Genomic DNA, 14,529 nt, shown 5'->3' with positions numbered 1-14,529 from the left:
CATCTAGATTCCGATTCGTGTTTCCTTGCCGGAGTAGGTTTCGGAAAAAAAAAAGAGTCCGGAAACCACCCTCCGTTTAGGCCCAAAATTTTTTGAAAACGCATTTTTCGAAAAAAATTCCGGCTATCCTATTTTTAGGTGTTTCTGAGTGTTTTGAGACAGGTACCATTATAGGAAGTTTTTTTGACCCGTTTCCAGTTTTTGGGTCCGGGCAGTCGAAAAAAAAAATTGGTCAAAAAAATTTTGTCCACATCCTCTCAGTTTGACCTAGGAAGAGTTTTGAGACACTCGCCATTATAGTGATTTTTCGCAAAAAAAAAGCAGCGCAAAAAAAAACAGCGAAAAAAAATCCAGAGTGTGCTTTTCCCTTGTTTACGTGTCGCGCCGTGATTTTGTTGGTGTTCTAGGCTCGCGTCTCTAGCACAGTCTAGCCTAGGACCAGCAAAGTACCGTCGTTGAGCGTTTATTCAACTTTGCATCTCTGAATTGATTATTGCTGACCCTTTTTGCTACCATATTATAAGCCTTCCCAGCTCCACATACATCTACGTCGTGCGTTTGACTCTCCCTGGTAATCGCTCTATCCAAGCTTTGAGAGTTTTTGACTACAACGATTGCCGATCACCGCCTGCTACTGGGTAAGAACTGGTAAGAATTTGAGATTTGCTTGACGGATTTGTGACACCCACCACCACCTCTTGTTAGTAGTATGTAGGATCATATTCTTGTGTGTTTCTATTGCTGCTAACCATGCCAGGATCACAAGCCGACGAGACTGACTGGGAGAACATGACGAATAAGGATTTGCATGATAAATTTCAGCAAATGATGAGTGGACAGGTGCAAGACGTGCTAAATAGATTTGAAGAGGCCATGGAGAAGATAGATGGCATGGAGAAGACGTTCGAAACAAAGCTCGATAACAAGTTTAATGAATTGCTTGCGTGTCTTCCACCACCACCACCCGCTGCACCTAACGCACCTCTCCAACAACAACAACAACGACTACCTCCACGTCGCGAAACAGACCTCCGCCGAGCGAGCCGTTTTCCTCTTGCGTTTGGCCAAACTGTTGGTGCTGCTGTTGATACTTCTGTGGCTCCTGCTGCTGATGCGGAGGAGGATGATTATGTGGGAGATTACGAGGATGAGGTTGCTCAAAATCAGAACTACGTGCAACCACCTGGACCACAACCACCAGGTCGTCCACATGCAAATAATCACAATGGTAGGGCTTTCCCTCAGGTACGAGATCATGACCATCTTCCTAAACTGAAACTGAATATTCCACCTTTCAAGGGTAGATATGTTCCTGATATATATCTTACTTGGGAGTTAGAAACCGAACAACGATTTACATGTTTACAATATCCCGACGAGAGACGGGTTGCTGCTGCTGTTTGTGCTTTCACTAGTTTTGCATGTGTATGGTGGTCTGAACATTGTAGATTATATCCTATTCCAACTACTTGGGCTGCTTTGAAAACTGCTATGCGTACTCGTTGGGTTCCACCATATTGTCAACGTGAATTGCTTCAAAAATTACAGCGCTTAAGACAAGGAAAAAATTCTGTAGAAGAATATTATCAGGAATTACAAACTGCCATGATTAGATGTGGTATTGTTGAGGAGAATGAAGATATGCTTGCATGTTTTCTGGGTGGATTAAATAGAGAGATTCAGACCATTCTAGAGTATAAGGAGTATACTAATATCACTCGTTTATTCCATCTTGCTTGTAAAGCTGAACGTGAAGTGCAGGATCGACAAGCATTGGCGCGAACTAACTTTTCTGTAGGTCGACCTTCATCATGGACACCGCGTGCATCTTCTACTTCAACTGCACCAGCACCTCAATCAGGTGCCTCCTCCAGTCGTGATACAAGAAAACAGGCACAACCACCATTATCTGCCAAGAGCGCACCTGCTGGGCCTGCATAGAGTTCTTCTTCTTCCATGGCATCAACAGGGCACACAAGTGATATTATTTGTCGTCGTTGTAAGGGAGGAGGTCATTATGCGAGAGAATGCAAATCTCCGCGTGTGATGATTGCTATCGCGGATGGTGGATATGAGTCTGCTAGTGACTATGACGAGGAGACTTTGGCTCTTATTACACGTGAAGAACATGGTGGAGATGATTCTGATCATGAGACGCAATACATGGCTCCTGAAGACACTGATAGGTATGAATGTTTAGTTGCTCAACGTGTTTTGAGTGTGCAGGTCACACAAGCTGAGCAAAATCAGAGGCACAATTTGTTCCATACAAAGGGAGTTGTGAAAGAACGTTCTGTGCGCGTCATCATAGATGGAGGGAGCTGCAACAACTTGGCTGGCATGGAGATGGTGGAGAAGCTTTCTCTCACCACAAGACCACATCCACATCCTTACTACATCCAATGGTTCAACAACAGCGGCAAGGTTAGGGTAACACGTACTGTTCGTGTGCATTTTAGTATCTCTACATATGCTGATTATGTTGATTGTGATGTGGTACCTACGCAAGCATGTTCCTTATTACTTGGTAGACCATGGCAATTTGATAAAAATTCTATACACCATGGTAGAAACAATCAGTATACTCTTGTTCATAAGGATAAAAATATTACTTTGCTTCCTATGACTCCTGATTCTATTTTGAAAGATGATATTAATAGAGCTAATAAAGCAAAACAGGAGAAGAATAAGAGTGAAAATCAGATTGTGGCAAAAGAATTTGAGCAACAAATGAAGCCTAATCATAAACCATCTAGTGTTGCTTCTGAAACTAAATTGAAAAGTGCATGTTTATTTGCCACCAAATCTGATATTGATGAGCTAGATTTCAGCAAATCTGTTTGCTATGCTTTTGTGTGCAAAGAGGCATTATTTTCATTCGAGGACGTGCCTTCGTCTTTGCCTCCTGCTATCACTAACATTTTGCAGGAGTTCGCTGACGTCTTTCCACAAGACGTGCCACCGGGATTACCACCTATTCGAGGGATTGAGCATCAGATTGACTTAATTCCCGGTGCTTCACTGCCAAACCGTGCGCCATACCGTACCAATCCAGAGGAGACGAAGGAGATGCGTCAAGTACAAGAGCTTCTCGACAAAGGTTATATACGCGAATCCCTTATTCCTTGTGCTGTTCCTATTATTCTAGTGCCGAAAAAGGATGGTACATCGCATATGTGTGTTGATTGTAGAGGCATTAATAGTATTACTATTCGTTATCGTCATCCTATTCCTAGGCTAGATGATATGCTTGATGAATTGAGTGGCTCTACAATATTCTCCAAAGTTGATTTGCGTAGTGGATACCATCAAATTCGTATGAAATTGGGGGATGAATGGAAAACAGCATTTAAAACTAAGTTTGGATTATATGAGTGGTTAGTCATGCCTTTTGGCTTAACTAATGCGCCTAGTACTTTCATGAGACTAATGAACGAAGTTTTACGTGCTTTCATTGGACGATTTGTGGTAGTCTATTTTGATGATATACTGATTTATAGCACATCTTTGGAAGAACATTTGGAACATTTACGTGTTGTTTTTATTGCTCTACGTGATGCACGTTTGTTTGGTAACCTTGGGAAGTGCACCTTTTGCACCGACCGAGTATCTTTTCTTGGCTATGTTGTTACTCCACAGGGAATTGAAGTTGATAAAGCCAAGATTGAAGCTATTGAGAGTTGGCCGCAGCCCAAAACGGTCACACAAGTGAGGAGTTTTCTTGGCCTCGCTGGATTCTATAGGCATTTTGTGAGAGATTTCAGCACCATTGCTGCACCTCTCAATGAGCTTACAAAAAAAGATGTGCCTTTTCTTTGGGGTACCGCACAGGAAGAAGCCTTCTCAGTATTGAAAGATAAGTTGACACATGCTCCTTTACTCCAACTTCCTGATTTTAATAAGACTTTTGAGCTTGAATGTGATGCTAGTGGAATTGGATTAGGAGGTGTGTTATTACAAGATGGCAAACCTGTTGCATACTTTTCTGAAAATTGAGTGGGCCTAGTCTGAATTATTCTACTTATGATAAAGAATTATATGCTCTTGTTCGGACTTTAGAAACATGGCAACATTATTTATGGCCCAAAGAATTTGTTATACATTCTGATCATGAATCTTTGAAACATATTAAAAGTCAAGCTAAACTAAATCGTAGACATGCTAAATGGGTTGAATTCATTGAGACTTTCCCTTATGTCATTAAACACAAGAAGGGAAAAGAAAATGTTATTGCTGATGCATTGTCTCGTCGCTATACTATGCTTTCACAACTTGACTTCAAAATATTTGGTTTGGAGACCATCAAAGATCAATATGTGCATGATGCTGATTTTAAAGATGTAATGCAGAATTGTAAAGAAGGAAGAATGTGGAACAAGTTTGTCGTTAACGATGGATTTGTGTTTCGTGCTAACAAGCTATGCATTCCAGCTAGCTCCGTTCGTCCTTTGTTGTTGCAGGAGGCGCATGGAGGAGGATTAATGGGACACTTTGGCGTGAAGAAGACGGAGGACGTACTTGCTACACATTTCTTTTGGCCAAAGATGAGACGGGATGTTGAGCGTTTTATTGCTCGCTGCACTACATGTCAAAAAGCTAAGTCACGACTCAATCCTCATGGTTTATATATGCCTTTGCCTGTACCTAGTGTTCCTTGGGAGGATATATCTATGGACTTTGTTTTAGGTTTACCTCGAACAAAGAAGGGGAGGGATAGCATATTTATTGTCGTGGATAGATTCTCGAAAATGGCACACTTTATACCATGTCATAAAAGCGATGATGCTGTTAATGTTGCTGATTTGTTCTTTCGTGAAATTATTCGCTTGCATGGTGTGCCAAATACTATTGTTTCAGATCGTGATACTAAATTTCTTAGCCACTTTTGGAGATGTTTATGGGCTAAGTTGGGGACTAAACTGCTTTTTAGTACTACTTGTCACCCCAAACTGATGGACAAACTGAAGTAGTCAATAGAACGTTGTCTACTATGCTTAGGGCTGTTTTGAAGAATAATAAGAAAATGTGGGAGGAATGCTTGCCTCATATTGAATTTGCTTATAATCGTTCATTGCATTCTACTACTAAGATGTGCCCTTTTGAAGTTGTGTATGGTTTCCTACCTCGTGCACCTATTGATTTGTTGCCTCTTCCATCTTCGGAAAACGTTAATTTTGATGCTAAACAACATGTTGAATTGATTTTAAAAATGCATGAGTTAACTAAGGAAAACATTGAGCGTATGAATGCCAAATATAAACTTGCTGGAGATAAGGGTAGAAAACATGTTGTGTTTGCACCTGGAGATCTTGTTTGGTTACATTTGCGTAAGGATAGCTTTCCTGATTTGCGCAAATCAAAGCTCATGCCACGGGCTGATGGTCCCTTTAAGGTGTTAGAGAAAATAAATGATAATGCATATAAACTTGAGCTGCCTGCAGATTTTGGGGTTAGTCCCACTTTTAACATTGCAGATTTGAAGCCTTATTTGGGTAAGGAAGATGAGCTTCCATCGAGGACGACTTCATTTCAAGAAGGGGAGGATGATGAGGACATCAATACCATTGTTACACCCACAGCCCCTGCTGCTATACATACTGGACCAATTACTAGAGCTCGCGCATGCCAACTAAATTACCAGGTACTTTCGTTTCTTGGTAATGATTCTAATGTTCATGAGAATATGATGCTGCCTAAATTGGATACATTTGTTTTGCTTACAAATGAAGGGCCTAGCTTGGAGAAGGATGAACATTGGAGCAAGAACAAGCATGGAGATGATGGCATGCGCAAGGGGAACAAGAACAGAGTTACAAGTGATGATTTCAGGTCTTTGAAGCCACCATAATGAGTGCATGAAGCCTTGGACGAAATATACAAGATGTTAGTTCATAAATTTCGTCCAGAGGCTATTATAGGTGCTGCGTCACCTTTTTATTGGGCCAGGCCCATGTAATTTCGAAATACATAAGTATAGGCTATTTTTAGAGTCCGTATGTGTGGGGAAACAAGAGATAGGGTTGATTTCGGACCCCTCCACCAAGGGCCACGAAATTCCCCCTCTCTTCCTCCATATATACAGCCCTTAGGGCACCGTTTAGACTTTGGGTTTTGTTTAGATTAAAGTTCGCCATAGCTGCAACTTCGCGTACTTTGTTTGTGTTCAGTGACCAGACAAAGGCGTCACAGAACCCCACCTTGATCAATAAAGCTTTCATCTTATATTCGCAATATCCAGATTGCAATCTTAGTTTCTTGCTTGTTCTTCGTTTGCTCGCAGGAAACAGACCCTCGTGGTCAGGTTGATCATGCTCCGGCGTGGTCAATAACCTCTCAGAGTTGGTTTAGCGATTGCTACGGCGCGACGTCCTCGCACGTTCATAGTCGGATGGTCAAAGTCGACTTCCACCAAAGCGATATCCATCATCTCATCGAAAGACGGGACACCTTTGCCTCTATCAACAACTGAACATGCTCATCATCATATTCATCATAAATAGGTAAGTCAAGGCATGAACAAGTCTCACTAGCATGAAGCATGGGAATAGGTGGGTCAACATCATGGGAGCAATCGATGTCAAGAGAGTCCACTAGTGGGACATGAAAAGCACCATCACCTATGTTACCTTTGGATCATCGCTCATGTGATGTAGGTGAGGTGTTGAAGATCCATTCGTTGTCATCTTCATCTTGATGGAACCATGTGGGGGGTGCATCATCGTCCACCATGGCCATCGGTTTTCCCATTGGAGGGATGGACTCATCGAGAGTAGGCATGTCGTCATGTAGGAGACCTAGCACCAAAGAAGAAAAGACACTAGGAGTAGAGGTTAAGTCGTTAGAAATCATGGTGGCCTCACATGCCGTGTCAACTACCTCACTCTCTAAGTGTTGTGGCTCACTCACTCCCTCAAGGATGCTCTCACTCATATGGTTGGTGGAGTCACTCAAATGGCGCTCAACCTCACATAGGATGTGTGGCATGCTCTCATGTGTGGGGCTAGTGGTGGTCACACTCATCCTCTCATAGGAAATGCTCTCAATGTCACATATTGTGGAGTCACTCATGTCACTCATGTGGTGGTGGCTCTCCTCACATGACAAATGGGACATCTCAACATATGTAGGTGTCGGAGAGGTGTAGGTGCAAATGTGATGCGGAGCATCCCTCTCTCATCCCCATGGACGTACCTACATCTCCCTCAACACCACTTGGACCCATGACAAGAGCTAGAGCAAAGGCTATCGAAGATAAGGTGAACTCGCTCCTCTCCGAACTTCCTCTCTCTACTCACGAGACTTGGCTACTACCTCATATGGACACTCTGTGTGTGATCAGGTACTTCGAGGAGAGCCACGGGACAGCTACACCCAATGGCCAAGGTGGCAAGGACGCTAAACATGGACATCAAGAAGAAGAGCCATTTGTGAAGGTACACACATCGGACGACCGGCCGGTCCCGGACGTCCGAGCCCTGGGAGGTGCTATAGCGAGGGAAGGAAGGCAAGACAGAGCTACAGGCCACGGACGACCGGTCCTACCCAGACGTCCGACGACTCCGAGGGCCACGGATGACCGACGCCCTCCGGACGTCCGGCAGCTGGACACCCGAGAGGAAATTAACGGAAGACCGAAGCCACCGAATGACCGGGCAGCCAGCACCCGAGCCGAAATTACGGAAGTCCGAGAGCCCCGGACGTCCAGACGTCCTGAAGCCCAGGACATCCGACGTCTTCCGGACGCCCGACACCTGAGTGACCGCACCCTCGGGCAGGAGGCCTTGTACCCCTTCACTTTTACTCCCATTTGCACTACGACTATAAATAGGTCTCTCCCACATCCTAGCTAGGTTTAGCATTGGTTTAGCTCATATTTTGTGTGAGAGCCTTGCTCATCCACTTGGTTACTTCTCCTCGGAGCTCATGACCTCTTCGGAGAAGATCCCCCAAGCGGATTCAAGACCCCTTCAAGGGAAGACAATCAAGACCTCCTCACGGAGAAGAACGGCTACTATTGTATCTTTCCTTTGTTGATTTTGAATCTTGTGCTACCTTATGTGTTCGGTGATCTAGCCCTTGTGTGATCAATTACTTGTCGGTTGAGTTTCTCTCGTTCCTCTCCATGTTCTTCTTCGTGTTCTTCCGCTTGTTCGTCGTATTTCCCGTAGGATCCACTCTAAACGTGAAAGATCATCCACATAGGGCCCCGCCCTACATCATATTGGTATCATGAGCCTCGTTGATCACGTTTTTGGAGCCCCTACCCCATGTTTTCTAGCTTGATTTTGTTGTTTTCGTCCTAAATCCGAAAATTCCCCACGAAAAATAGCCCCAATTTTTTTTGAGATTTGTTGGTGAGTTGAGATTTTGTTGGATTTGGTCCATGGATTTGAGTTGCTACGTGTGGATCTCGCTTTCCCATCCCTCCCCACCCTTTTCCATCCACCAATCCGCTCGATTTCAACCTCAACATCCTCCTCCACCCCGAAATCGCGCAGTTCATCCCGTGCCCGAATTTCGCCCAGGTACCGGACGACCGGACTCTGCCGGACGTCCGACGACCGGACGATCGTAAAAACCGGACGTCCATCAAACTCTGACGAAACTGAATATTATTAGTTCGGCCACCACCACATCCCCACCTTCCACCACATCTCCAAACCCGCATACACCAACATATTCTGCAATACCTCCTATGACAATTTTGACACGTTTTGGTCCTTGAGATTTTGAGTGTGGCTCCCGTGTCCTATTGTGTTTCGGCTATCTAGGTACGGTTCGACTTCATCATCACCACGGCTCATCTTCGCAAGGGTCTCATCATCGCCAAGGACGGTAACATCGACGACATCTTTGTCATACCTTGCAATTGCATTAATACCGCACATGGCCTTACTTTTGCGTATCTTACCCATCGAGAGTAGCCATTGAGTATTGCCGGCAATGTGACTTGTGCACATTAGTGATAATACTCCATAGCATACATACCATACCACCGTGGTGCATATCTTGGCATCAACTTATGTGTCACAAAGTTGTCATCGCATACACAATTGCTATCTTGGTTCGTGAAGTTTGCATGAGAAAAGAGCTCAAAAGTGAAAGAGCCACCCAAGCATTTAAGCAAAGAAGAAAGATAAGCAAATAGCTTATGAGCAAGAACCATAGCATCATACTACATTAAGATTTTCGTATAATATCATCTTGGATCATAGCACCGAAATACCATACATATAGCATACTTGGGATAGAGAACGTTGCATTTTTGCCTAGTAGGTTGTGCACAAGCTCTGTATCCGCCTATTGTGCAATCGTGCTAGCGTCTCTCTAGTATTGTGCAACAAGAGCATTTTCGTGGATTCCACATTGTGGCTCACTTTTGGTTCGCACAATCCCATCTATCTATTTGCGTGTGTGTTCCCGTGTACCCCTACTTGCTTGGTCTACTTGTTGCATTTGCAAATTTGTGAATCATTTCCAACATTATTGAAGCTCACTTACTATTGCATCAAATTTTGTGCCACGATCCTAACCAAGCTCCACCATAAGCTTTTACTTGTGTAGGTGTGAGAACCGACAAGAATTGGTACCAATAGTGCTATTTGATTGTCCGCATTTGAGTGAACTTGATTCATCATCAACATCGGTCAAGGTACACTGGTATAAGTTCTTCTCCTTCTACCACTCACCTTTTTGCTTGGAATGATGGATAGGCCGAGTACTTCTACCAACCCACTCTTCATCGAGCAAGACGACGACATGTCATCATACGTCACCAAGAACCACCTCTTTGGTGAACAACGAGCGTTGCATCAAGAGCAACAAGCAATGAACGACCGCATCGACAACCTCGCCACCGACTTGCGACTCTCCGAGCAACGTACACGAGACTACTTTGACAACAAGCTCGACGCGCACAAGCAAGAGAATGATGCAAGAATGGACGATATCCGCGCCTTGTTGGTGAACCGGCCTGCTTCCACATCGTCATACTCAAGACGGAGCCACTCAAGTCGACACTCCGACAATTCCTTCTCCGGCTCATGATGAGGACATCAATACAATTGTTACACCCACAGCCCCTGCTGCTATACATACTGGACCAATTACTAGAGCTCGTGCACGCCAACTAAATTACCAGGTACTTTCGTTTCTTGGTAATGATTCTAATGTTCATGAGAATATGATGCTGCCTAAATTGGATACATTTGTTTTGCTTACAAATGAAGGGCCTAGCTTGGAGAAGGATGAACATTGGAGCAAGAACAAGCATGGAGATGATGGCATGCGCAAGGGGAACAAGAACGGAGTTACAAGTGATGATTTCAGGACTTTGAAGCCACCATAATGGGTGCATGAAGCCTTGGACGAAATATACAAGATGCCACTTCATAAATTTCGTCCCGAGGCTATTTTAGGTGCTGCGTCACCTTATTATTGGGCCAGGCCCATGTAATTTCGAAATACATAAGTATAGGCTATTTTTAGAGTCCGTATGTGTGGGGAAACAACAGATAGGGTTGATTTCGGACCCCTCCACCAAGGGCCACGAAATTCCCCCCTCTTCCTCCATATATACAGCCCTTAGGGCATCGTTTAGACTTTGGGTTTTGTTTAGATTAAAAGTTCGCCATAGCTGCAACTTCGTGTACTTCGTTTGTGTTCAACGACCAGACAAAGGCGTCACAGAACCCCACCTTGATCAATAAAGCTTTCATCTTATATTCGCAATATCCAGATTGCAATCTTAGTTTCTTGCTTGTTCTTCGTTTGCTCGCAGGAAACAGACCCTCGTGGTCAGGTTGATCGTGCTCCGGCGTGGTCAATAACCTCTCGGAGTTGGTTTAACGATTGCTAAGGCGCGACGTCCTCGCACGTTCGTAGTCGGATCGTCAAAGTCGACTTCCACCAAAGCGATATCCATCATCTCATCGAAAGACGGGACACCTTTGCCTCTATCAGCTCAAGTACAACGTCATCGAACACTCTTAGAAGAGCCGCGCGTCAAGACCGTCATGCATCTCGCAACCCGCTACACGTCAAGCATTCACAAGGGCATGTGGTTGGAAAGTCCCTCGTCCACAATCAAACCAAGTCGCTTTTGCTCAAGCTCAAGAACGACAATGACTACGACGCCAAGAAGAACAAGAACGAGCACGTCTACACCAAGAGGAACAAGACGCCATGGCCCAACGTCTTCAACAACAACAACAACAAGAAGTACAAGCTCTTGAGGCGCAACGTGCCCTTCAAGAATCAAGTCGAGCTATCGCCAACCGCAATCGTGAACGGCGCAATCAAGAGGAAGCCCTTCGAGAAGAAATCCAAGAGAGGAACTACCAACCGCGTGTGCAACGTCAAGCTCCACAAGCTCCTTCACAAGCTCGTCAATCTCCACCTCAACCTCAAGTTCAACAAGAGCAAGTTGATCATGGACTTCTTCCACACCAAGAGCAACATGAGGATGATTACCCTCCACGTCAAGGGCGTCATCATCACCATCGCCAACAACACAACGAAGAGCAATGCTATGGCAAGCTCAAATTCACAATGCCCAAGTTCAATGGAAGCAATGATCCCGAAGAATACCTCTCATGGGCATTGAAGGTCGACAAGATCTTTCGCTTGCACAACTATGAGGAAGAGAAGAAGATCACTATGGCATCATATGGTGGGAACAAGTCCTTGAGCACCGACAAGCAAGAGGTGAACCTCCAATCACCACTTGGGCTCAAATGAAGGATGCCATGCGAGCACGTTTTGTGCCAACCTACTACAACCGTGATCTCTTCAAGAAGCTACAACTCCTCAAGCAATGAACAAAGAGTGTTGAAGAATACTACAAGGAAATGGAGATTGCCATGATTCGACCAATGTCACGGAGGACGATGAGCAAACAATGGCACGATTCTTGAATGGACTCAATCATCCCATCAAGAAGATCGCCGACTTCCAACCCTACTCCAACCTCATTGAGCTCGTGCATCAAGCTACAAAGGCGGAACGTCAAGTGCAAGATGACTTCAAGTACGCCAAGTACTCATCCAAGACCTACGGATTCTCCAATAACCAAACTTCAACACCTACTCCAACTTCGACATCAACCAAGCCTTCTCCAAGCTATGACGACAAGTCAAGTTACAAGAAAACTTCGGCAAGTTCAAGTCGTCTTCCTCCTACTACAAGCAACTTCAAGTCGCGTGCTTCGTCTTCTAGCCCGACCGATGAGACCGTCAAGACAAGCTCCTTCAAGTGTTTCACTTGCGGCGGCCGAGGCCACAAGTCCTTCCAATGCACGAACAAGCGCACCATGATCCTCAACGACGACGGCACATATGACTCAATGAGTGAAGAGGAGATGGAAGCCCTTAAGCAAGTGGCCATGCATCGACACGTGAACGAGGATGAAGATGATCAAGTCTTTTGCGATGAGGATTCGAGCCCCGCTCTCGTTGTCTCCAAAGTCTTAACACTTCAACATCAACAAGAAGAAGACCAACGATGCCACATCTTCCACACTAAAGCCGGCATCAATGGAAGGTTCGTCAAGGTCATCATCGATGGAGGTAGTTGCCACAACTTGGAAAGTGAAGAACTATGTTCCAAGCTTCAATTGGTCAAGAGGAAGCACCCGCACCCCTACAAGGTTCAATGGCTAAGTGACTCCGGCACTATACGAGTCGAGCATACGGTCCAAGTATCCTTCAAAATTGGTGCTTATGAAGACACTTTGGAGTGTGATGTGGTCCCAATGACCGTTTGCCACCTCCTTCTTGGTCGACCATGGCAATTCGACCGTGGTGTCATCCACAATGGGCGCACCAATCACTATAGCTTCAAAATGAAAGGGAAGGAACATGTGCTACGACCTATGTCTCCTAGTCAAGTGATAGCTGACAAGCAAGCCACCAATCACGGAGAAAAGAGTGAAAAAGTGACACACCCAAAAGTGAGTGAGAGCCACAAGCCAAATTTGAGCGCCTCTTCGCCTAGTGAGAAAAACCTCATCCTATTTGCCACCAAAAGTGAGATGAGAGAAGTGTGTGAGAACCCATCGAGTGTGATGCACTTTGTCCTTGTGTGCAAAGATGGAGAGCCAACAACTAACACATCTCACGAGCTACCTTTAGTGTTTCAATCTCTTTTGCAGGAATTCCAAGATGTTTTCCCCGATGAGCTACCTCCGGGTCTACCTCCACTACGAGGCATTGAGCATCGAATCGACCTCATCCCCGGAGCGCCACTTCCAAACAAAGCTCCATACCGTGTCAATCCCAAAGAAACCAAGGAGATTCAACGGCAAGTACAACAACTCATCGACAACGGTCATGTACGTGAAAGCTTAAGCCCTTGTGCCATTCCTGTTATACTTGTGCCTAAGCCCGATGGAAGTTTCCGCTTGTGTTCCGATTGTAGACCTATAAATGCTATTACCGTTCGCTATAGGCATCCCATTCCTCGCTTAGATGATATGCTTGATGAGCTTAGCGGAGCCAACTTTTTCTCCAAAATTGATCTTAAAAGTGGCTATTATCAAATCCGCATTCAAGAAGGTGATGAATGGAAAACCGCTTTCAAAACCAAATTTGGCTTATATGAGTGGTTAGTGATGCCTATGGGTATGTCGGAAGCACCAGGTACTTTCGTGCGTCTTATGTATCATGTGCTTAGACCTTACATTGGAGTCTTCGTTGTGGTTTACTTTGATGATATCCTTGTGTTTAGCAAAACCATTAAAGAGCACATTAATCATGTTAAATCTGTGTTGCAAACCCTCCGCACGGAAAGCCTTTATGCGAACTTGAAAAAATCCACTTTTGGCATTGACAAAGTGGTTTTCTTGGGTTTTGTTGTCTCTTCCAAGGGTGTCCATGTTGATGAAACTAAGATTAAGGCAATTAAATCTTGGCCCCAACCCACCAATTTGCAACAAGTGCGTAGTTTTCTTGGTCTTCCAGGATTTTATCGCCGCTTTGTGAAAAACTTTAGCACAATTGCCGCTCCTTTGCATGCCTTGAGTAAGAAGAATGCTCCTTTTGTTCGGGGATCTTTGCAATCCACCGCTTTTGATGAGCTCAAGTCTTTGCTTACTCATGCTCCAATTCTTGCTTTGCCCAACTTTGACAAAACTTTTGAGGTTCATTGTGATGCAAGTGGTACCAAAATTGGCGGAGTTTTGATGCAAGAAAAATGAGCCATTGCATATTTTAGTGAAAAACTATCCGGTGCTCAACTTAACTATCCCATCTATGACAAAGAATTGTATGCTTTAGTGCGTGTGCTACATGTTTGGGAACATTACCTTAGACCTCATGAATTTGTAATCCATATCGATCATGAAACGCTTAAGTACTTAAAAGGTTAAACTAAGTTGAACAAGCGTCATGCCAAATGGAGTGAATTTATTGAATCTTTTCCTTATGTGATCAAGTATATTAAGGGTAAAGAAAATGTTGTTGCGGATGCACTTTCACGCATATGCATGCTTGTCACTCAACTTGAGTTGAATGTTATTGGTTTTGAGCATAT

Source organism: Triticum dicoccoides, chromosome 3B (assembly GCF_002162155.2).
Source record: "Triticum dicoccoides isolate Atlit2015 ecotype Zavitan chromosome 3B, WEW_v2.0, whole genome shotgun sequence".
NCBI classification, from domain to species: Eukaryota; Viridiplantae; Streptophyta; class Magnoliopsida; order Poales; family Poaceae; genus Triticum; species Triticum dicoccoides.
The sequence above is the reverse complement of the archived record's forward strand: the minus strand, read 5'-3'. Positions refer to the sequence as shown.